The sequence below is a fragment of the Amblyomma americanum genome, chromosome 11, assembly GCF_052857255.1.
Source record: "Amblyomma americanum isolate KBUSLIRL-KWMA chromosome 11, ASM5285725v1, whole genome shotgun sequence".
In the NCBI taxonomy this organism is placed as follows: domain Eukaryota; kingdom Metazoa; phylum Arthropoda; class Arachnida; order Ixodida; family Ixodidae; genus Amblyomma; species Amblyomma americanum.
Window position 1 is genome coordinate 20,652,863 of NC_135507.1, and position 9,420 is coordinate 20,662,282.

At 50.8% G+C, this 9,420-nt stretch overlaps 1 pseudogene across 1 annotated transcript in view; it reads right to left on the bottom strand.

Annotated features, from left to right (window-relative positions):
• Positions 1-7,202, bottom strand: part of LOC144110235 (uncharacterized) — a 30,025-nt pseudogene extending 22,823 nt beyond the window's left edge. Inside the window, exon 1 of the transcript XR_013309772.1 lies at positions 7,115-7,202. The product of XR_013309772.1 is annotated as an uncharacterized LOC144110235 (transcript). The remainder of the gene's footprint in view (positions 1-7,114) is intronic.
• Between the last annotated feature and the right edge of the window lie 2,218 nt (positions 7,203-9,420).

The window sequence follows — 9,420 nt, forward strand, 5'->3', positions numbered from 1 at the left end:
CATGACCTTCTGCGAGGCACTACCGCGATAACGGTCTCTCGGCACACATCGTAGCCTTTCCAGCGCTGCACGTTACTATAACCCGGATCGGCAGGCCGCTTTAGTTTATTTCGCATATCCGTCCATGTGTGCACACATCGTCGCGTTGCGCGCCCGCTCGCTGGCTCGCCCGAAAAGACCCGAAGCTCGTCGTCGTCCTGTCGCGTAATTTGCTCGGCTTTGTGCAACCGGTTCCTCTCTTCCCTTTACCGCAAGCGTCATATATGGCCGAGAGAAAGCGCAAAAAAATACAAACACCAGCCCTGTCGTCTGCGCGCGGCCAGGCGCCACTCGTCGCGTGCGGCGAAAAAGAAAACAGCGGTAATGGCGCGCAGAGGTAAAAATGAAAGGTGACGCAAGGCACGCGACGAGGTGAGGCAAGTGATTTTTCTTTTATCTGGGCGTTTTTTTTGCTTGCCCCTCTCATATCCCGGCCCCTATCGGGACGTGTTTGCTGCAGCGACCGCGAGGCTCTTCCGGTATGGGCGTTATTTTCTATTAGTTTTCCCGTTTTATTTTTGCATCTGCTTTTTTTTGCTCCTCTGATTCCCCGTCGCGTGTCGTCATCGCTGCTCTTTCGCGCGTGCGCAGTCGATGACAAAACCGACGGGAACAGGATTTTTCATTAAGCCAGAAGCACCCCCTCGCTTGGCGTCACGAGCGTTTCGAAATCGTCTGTCTTCTTGTGATCAGACGATTGAACGCGGTTGCAGCCCTGTGCATTCCAGGCGGTTGTTTAGCAAGGCTGCATGATGCCCAAATTGCAGTGTCAAACTATGCACACCGCATTTAATTTAGGGTTGACGGGAGGCAACGTCAATAGGAAGATTGATATTGACCGAGCAGACGAACCAATGGAGGTACGTCTCGGGGGACGGGGGGGGGGGGGGGGGGGGGGGAATGCAGAAGAGCGCGCAGAAAAAAATTGAAGGCTGGCTTGGTAAAATTAAGCAAAGTAGAATTATAGTTTCTTGTGATGCTTGTACAACCGCAGCATCGCAGAAGCTCAGCGTTCCAGGAGCGCCTCGTTTTTTTTTTTCTAACTAAGCGCGGGTCTTTATAGACGTCAAGGCTACACTGAAGTATATTACGGGATTGTGGCTGGCTTCTGGACCGAATCCGTCGCGGTAGGGTTGCTTCTCCGAAATTTGTGTGAACGGACTATTCTGGAAGTATCCAGCGCGAATATTCTGGAAGTATCCGGAACAGAATGCGATGACCGCGGTTATTTCGGTCTGCTTTTTAAGCTTGGATCTGAGCAAAGGAAAATGTATATCCTAACTTGAAACATGTTTAGTCGAAGAGAATGGGCGAAACTTCTTTTTCAGGCTGTCACGCCGAAAGAGCGAATCATCAGCCCATTGGACCACAGATGTCCGACGGACATCTGTCTAATGTCCGAAGATGGATGTCCAGATCTCCGTAAGACATCCGCCATAATACACGGGACCTACTACGGACATCCGTCGGATGGTACAGCGCAAAAGAAATGTGAGGACGTCCAACGAGCGTCTAAACAGGATATTCTGACATCCGAGGGACGTTCAAATTCGGGACAAACCCAGTGCAGACACCAATGAAATGTCCACAGGATAGCCCGTTTAGATATAGGTCATCCAGGGGATGCACGTGCTTTGTCCGAATTCGGACTAAGGACGTATATCGCTGCTGCGGGCTATGAGCATGCAGCCATAGAAACCACTAGTCGTAGAGGTCTATTTGTGAGTGAACCTTAACTACTTGCTGTACACCAGTTCAACTGGTTTGCAGCTTTGAATGGCTTGATCATGTAGTTGTAATCTTCATTTATATGCACTGGTATCAAGATAGCGACCTTTGCCTTGACGTCGATGCATATAAACCTGTTAGCCTTTGCATGAGCCCGACAGGCTTACCAGGTTATGGGTGATTGCCCGCAGTGACATGTAAAGTATCCATTACAATTGTTGGCAAAATGAACTCTAGTTCCTGTGTATAAATTCATGCTGATCCTGCCCTACACCGGATGTCTATAGGATGGGACGTTGAACGAACATCTGCAGGACATCTGCTGGAGCAAAAAAAAAACGGATGTCAAAAAATTATGTCCGACGGAGGCATCATTGGTGTCCCGTTATGGACGTGCGCATTCGGATCTTTGCCGGACGTCCGTCAAAAATCTGTGGTGCAGTGGGAGGCCAGGGGAGGTTTGTATGCCCACGTAAAGACTAGAAGGCTTCCTAATGCCTTCCGATGCACTTCCACGGCAGAGCATTGCTTATCTGAAAACCGTCCGCCTGCGCCCCTGTCACTGCAGTTCACAAGCAGGGGTCGTTAGAGCTGACAGCCCTAACAGGCTACATCCGCACCCACAGCCTACTCTCGGAGCAGGCTGTCTAGACCGTTCCCACGAAAGACCGCCGTGAAAGTACCGGGTAGACGTTGCTCTGATACACATGTAGCACACCTGGGAAACGGGTCACCTTTGCACAGCGTCCACGGTGTCCGCGTCCTAAACTTCCTACGACCGTATAAAAGCGTTTATCGCCTGCACCGCACACAGCGCACCGTCTGCTTTTATTGCCTACAGCGTGTCCACACAGACCGCGCAGTGCCTACGTTACGCACGTACAAATTAAGTGCACACCCACTTCTCCGCCGAATACCACGGTTTCACAGCGATTGGGGCTGATTTATTCGTCAAAGAAACACAAGCAGACGAAGCCGAAAAGGCTCCCGATCTGGTGTAGCAGACCAGTCTACCGTTTCGTTTTTACGGCCGACACAGACCGCGAAGAGCACAGCGTCCGTGCGAAGAGTCTAAACGCACTCGCTTCGCTACCGTAACACCGTTAGGACGCCATATATAACGGCGCTAGATGCAGAAGAAGGCGGCGGTTATGGAGATATCGAATGAAGTAAACAAAGAGGAGACGATCTCTCCGCGGAGCAGACGAACAAAACAGCCACAGGCGTAGCGGACGAGAGTGCCGTGACCGCGACCTCCGGCGGGCCAGGCAGAAGGAGGAAGCGCGGCGCGATGGAAAGAAAAACGGTTTCGCGCCGATGAACTTCGGCATTCCACCAAGGCTTGCGAAAGGCCGTTCTTCTTGCATCGCATAAACGAACCGGCCTCCCTCTTGCGGCGTTGGATGCGCCGTGAGAAAACCACGCGGCGAGGGACGCGACTCAGCGCGCAGCTTGCCCCGTACGCGAAACTATCTTTGACCCGAGCAGTCGGCCGCCAAACGCATCGCTGGCTTGCAGGGCCGAAGTGCTGGAGGTCGAAACGCGAATCCAGCACAACGAAACAAAGCTTTGGCTCGCCCTTTATCGCGTTGCCGCCACAATTAGCGCCGCTTCCAGCGGCTGAATGCGCTACGCTGGTATGCGAAACGCGCGTACTAGTTGGCACGTGGCAGTGGCAGTCAAGGCAGTGGTGTGCATACTGGTTGGAGTTTAGCACACTGTCTCGGCTCACTACGTCGTTATCATCGTTGTTACTGGCATTGTCGGATCTGGAAGCCCGTTGTGCCACAGGCAATGCGGGCAGGGCTGCGCGCCTAATGAATGCGCGATCTCAAGTACGCCCGCGATCAATTAACTGAAAGCATGATGCGCAAAACCCGCATCATTTGAGAGTATTGCCGTTTCCTGTTCCGTCCTTTTCTTAACCATGTAATCAGCTATAGCGCGCTCAAAAATGATCGTCAACTAACTAGCTTCAGTTGCAGCGCGTATTTGTACCTTCACTGGCGGTTCCCTTATAAAAATGGTCTATATACTGTCTATATACTTATTATTGACTTTGTTGCTTTCCTATAGATATTTCCTTTGTTTATTCATAGTCAGCTGACTGTCCATGGAGAAAAGTCTACTAAAAATGTATCTATAGATCTATAGATTGTCTATAGACTGTCTATAGGATTTGTATTGCATATAGACTACTCTATAGGATTTGTCTATAGGCTTCATAGACAGAAGTGGGGGGGAGGGGCGGGGGCTTATAGGCATAGGGCTAATAGCAATCGTCCCTGCTAACAGGAAGACATGAGCAGGTATACCATGACTCCCTTACGAATAGACCTGTGCAGGTCTGCGCCAACGGGACGTACCGGAAGTGCTCGCACTCAGACAGTGGGAGTCTGGCTAGTCGCGCGAGCCACTAGCAGGAGACGAGCGATGTTTTATGAGAACCTTGAATTTATAGAACCGAGCGACGAAGCAAGCGGTACGGGCAAAACTCATCAAGTGATGTCCCCACTTGTCGGCTTGGTTTTTCACGCGGAAGTTCGCGTACGCGGATTTGAGTGTACAAGGGAGCTGGGGAAGGTATTGAAGTTGGACAAACACCCACAACTGACAGCGTAGCACGGTGGACCATATTGCCCCCACGGACCAGGCGTCACGTGATGTTCCACTTCGTTTCCATGAGGTTCGCGCATGCGACGTTGGTGGACGTAGCACGGCCGAAGACCTCGCGCATGCCTAATCCACTTCGTATGCAAAGGTGATGCTCAGAGCAGGTGGCGATACGCGAATCAGGCATACGTGCGACTTTTCTCCATGCGTGGGCTAGGCGCGGACCTCACCAAGCCTAAGTTGGGACGTCCCACACTCTAATCAGAAAGGAGTAAGCTGTATTCTAGCTCACTCCCTTCTATAAAATAGAGTGCGCAAGAGGACAGGTTACTGCATTTTTACCCCCATATACGTGTATTCGTGTTTGGAGTGTATGACGCCTGGTCCACAGACCAAATGTGTCGTGAACCCACCTTTGCGCGGGGAGCGATCTGCGCCTGCGTTGTGGCGTCCGCCCCGACCTGGTGCGCATGCGCAGATTAAGCTATCAGCGGAAACGGACCGCGGTAGTGGACTGCGGATGCAGCATCGAGCGATATATTGTACATGTTCGGAGAGCCTGTTTCTACACATAACCGTTACATCGATGAAGCAGAGGTTGCGCTCATCTTATGTGCCGTTGCACTTTTCGACGTTTCTGACGTAGGAACCAGTTCAACAAAATAAGTCGAGACAAGGGCTTAAAAGTTTCTTCGTTTGCTCTGCACAAAGAAAAAAAGCCCCGAAGTGAGTAGTACATGCTAATAAAAATAACTTGTGCAGACAAAGGAGGGAAAGAATAGTAGCGGATATTTTTCTGGAGCGATGAGTGCCACGATTCACTTGCATATAGTTGCATCGGCGAACGTAGGGCATCGAGACATGCGCACGGCACACTTGCTGCCATCTGGTGAACGCTTCAGAAAGCAGCTCACCGCTTCCGCCTTGCGCACGATGGCGCTATCCCGGGCGACGGCAGCGACGGTCAAGGCATAGCGGCCTCTATTTTTATAGTCGAGACATTATTGTCGGCTCAGCCTAGTGCACACCCTTATAGAGGCCCAAGCCCTGGGGTAGATCTCCATGAATAAAAATACGGAATACTTACGGAAACAAATTCCCTTTTCGAAACATGCGAAGTTCTAGCAGATGCGAATATTTTGACCACGGTTTAAATTTCCTCTCTTTGCTAACCTCAAGACCTGCGGTGCCGCGTATAAAAGACTCCTCCTATTGCTAACTGCATCAAGTACTATGCTTTGCGGTGGGAATTTACCTACTGCCAAGAACAAGCATTCAGAATATTTAGCGATCGAAATCTATCCCAGGACTTGGGAAGCAATCTAGCGCTTAAAAGGGTGTGCGCTTTAAACCAGCTTACTCCATTTTTACTCCCATACGAGTATGTGTTAAGTCGCGTTTATAGAGTGTACGCGCTGTACAGAAAAATGACACCCGTGACGTCAATCGCTATACTGTACAGGGGTAGCCTGACATAAATGGCACAGTTATTCGAGGCTCTTCAGAATGCTTCTACGTCCTAAGTGCACACCAGAGCCGCCATTTTCAGCCGGAGACGCGGTTCAAATCGCGCTGGTGCACGATAGTCACAGAGGGAAGAGTTTTCGACACCAAATGTTGTGGCGTGGCGGGAAACTGTTTCAAAAAAAATTAAAATACACCACTGATATGCGCGGTAGACGTCTGTGGATCAATACAACGTCTTCTCGAACAGAGGTTGCCTTAAATGATCACAGTAAGCGACGCCGCAGCTGGCATATATCAGCCCCCGGGAATAACTTTCTGATTCAACCACTCAGGAATGCGAATTCACGCGCGCAAGAAATCGGATCGGAGTCTTATTTGGTTCCTCGATTTACGAGGGGAGGCTCCGGCTAAAGCCTCTCAGAAGGCCTGATAAAGGTCCCAGCCCCCATGCATGCAGATGTCATTTATGCACACGCTAGAAAAACACATGTGTTAAACATGTGTAAACTCAAAGCTCCAATCAGCTAATAGCAAGAAAGAACACGGTAGTCTGGTTTACTGCGTTTGTCACGGCTAATGGTGGAAAGGAAGTGGCCAACCGATCCCGGAGTGAGATGAGGCCAGTGGCTGCGGTTGGCGCTCAACATATTGTCGGCCTTTCTGGCAGAACGCGTCCAGCTTCGCCACTGCAACGTTCAGCATCCAACGTTTTATATTTTTTATTTCTCAGGGACAGCGGTAGGACGTGAACTAGTCACTGTGCGACATGCCAACTCAAGCGGACGATACAAACTAATCATGCGATCCGGGTTGAAAGAGGTCATGTCACGACGAATTCACGTAGTTAGCATGTAGTACACTGCAAGTCTTCGCGCCGCTTCCCAGTGGGCACTGTAACTCTCTTGGACGTCCCATGGATGTCCCAAACATCCACAGGACATCCAAGGGAGTTTCAGTGCCCATTGGGAATTCACTTCGCCGCGCAATGCGTGATCGCAAATTTCCAGCAGGCGGTTAAGGGAAAAGAGAAATATACCGTTTCAATACGTTATAACTCCATCATCACACGTAAATAGCGGTCTACTGCCAATCGTCGTCAAAAAATGAAGATCGATAGGACTAGCGAAGTGAAATTCGGCAGAGGAGCTAGCCAACATCGGAGATGAACGGGGACGAAGGTACGTGGGAAGCGAGACAGCCCTAGCGCAGCGTGTTGCGCCACGCTCTGGGTCGAAGCCTGGGAGGCCCGTCCCGTGCGGCAACTCACCGGTTGAGTCCTTGTGTCGCTGTTGTTGCTCTGTGGAAAACGCGAAAGTCGGCGGTTCCCCCGGGCTCCGAAGATGGTCACCGCAGAAGCCCCGGTTTCGCGCGCGAGCCCTCGGGACTGCGAGGAGCCGCGTGGCGCTGTGCCGCCTCTTCTTTCTCTTCCCCTTCGTGTCTGACCGATAAGAAAACTCGATTGCTTTGGGTGCATAATGTTGGTTTGGTTTTATGGGGGTTTAACGTCCCAAAGCGATTCAGGCTATAAGGGACGCCGCATAGTGAAGGGCTCTGGAAATTTCGACCACCTGGTTGTGGTCGAAATTTCGACCGGAAATTTCGACCACCTGCGGTTCATTAACGTGCACTGGCATCGCACAGTACACGGGCCTCTAGAATTTCGCCTCCATCGAAATTCTATCGCCGCGGCCGGGATCGAACCCGCGTCTTTCGAGTCAGTAGCCCAGTGCCATAACCACTGAGACACCGCGGCGGCTATGTTGGGAGTTTACAGTCGACAACGTCTTTCATGTGGTGGCCGAAGCTATAACTAAGGCGATGGGGCGGTTTGGCAAGGAGGCCGACGTCCCACATCATATAAAACTGAGAAACCGCAATATTCACTAATTAAAGGCAAGGGCCCCGCCGCGGTGTCTCACTGGTTACGGCACTCGGCAGCTGACCCGAAAGACGCGGTTTCGATCCCGGCCACGGCGGCCAGATTTCGATGGAGGCGAAATACTAGAGGCCCGTGTACTGTGCTATGTCAGTGCACGTTAAAGAACCCCAGGTGGTCGAAATTTCCGGAGCCCTTCACTACGGCGTCCCTCATATCCTGAGTCGCTTTGGGACGTTAAACCCCAATAAAGCAATTAAAGGCAAGGAAATACTTGTGCGACAATCAGTACAATTCAAAGGCCTAGTAGCAAGAAGTAGCCAAGCTTTCTCCCACAACACCTACTACAATGGCAGAAAACGAAAAGTAGAAAAGACAATATTGAGACTAGTGTCCCATCATAAGTTTAAAAATAAGCACACTGAACAGTAATCTGTCCTGCAAGTAATGGGCGTAAGGCGAATCCAGTAAAGCTCTTGAAGTCATTCCCGAATGAGTGCATTGGTGAGACACCTTCACAAGCTACTTAGGTGTTGAAGAGATGGAACCGGCCTTCAAAAACTTGGAGAGTGTACAGCGAGGCAAAATTTATCGAGGGAAGGCACCGCGCGGGCGCGAGAACTAAAATAGTAAAGAAGTCACAGAAAGAGGCCGAGTTCGTCCACGTCGGGTCATTTGACCCGTTTACTAAGGGCACAGCCACAATAAAAAGTTAAGGGTGTTCACAGGCTCAGTGCCCTTATTATAGCATTTAGCTCGCGGTGTTATGCAAGACGTGCTTTTTAGTGGTAATGCATAGGGTGTTCATAGCACCCTTAGCATCAGCCGTAATAATAAACTTTTACACCCTTGAGGCAGTGAAAATTTTCAAAGTGCACTCTGCGGCGTGAGAGCTGTTAGCCGGCTGATAAAGTCTGCAATTCCGATGTAACCTGCACTGTAGCACCGGAGAAGCGCGGATTCTTTGGCCAAACACGCAAGGCAAGGCAGAGACGTGTGCACGGTGACAAGCACGAGATCAGAGTGCGTCGTGTTGGTCGTCGTCATCCACCCAACTACGCGCACTGAGGGACAGATGCCTCTCGCATAGATCCCTCCAATTAACCCTTTCCTGCGCCACCAAACAAGTCGCGGCCGCATCGTTACGTTTGCCTTCCCTCGGAATCCACCTTAAGGGACCAACCATGCGTCTTGCGCATGTTCTCTGAATTTCCACCAGAATATCATCATTAACTGGAGGAATTTGCTGTCACATTCATTCTGACCCTTTCCAAGGCGTGCCACGTAAGGAGTGGTAGAAACATACGGCTTTGGATTTTCCGGCCATGTTGCCCGCTGTGCCGCCTCGTTATATTTCGAATCATTCATTTCATTTTAGTGCGACATCAGAAGCCCTATCGTGAAGGAAATGTGTCCTTGAAGCTAAATTCGCTGGTTGCCTGGAGGGAGGCGACATCACCAGACCAGAGCATTCGCACTGGCTGGAAGGAAGTGATGTCACTTGCCACTATCAACGGCATCAAAAGCTACTAATGCTAACATATTGCCACCATGTAATGGAGTTAGGTGCCCCTGTCAATTTCTTTACTTTACCTCAGGCCAGCTATCGGCCCATTGCAACCTGAGGATCATCATCAGCCTGACTGCGCCCACTGCAGGACAAAGGCCTCTCCCATATCTCTCCAATTAACCCTGTC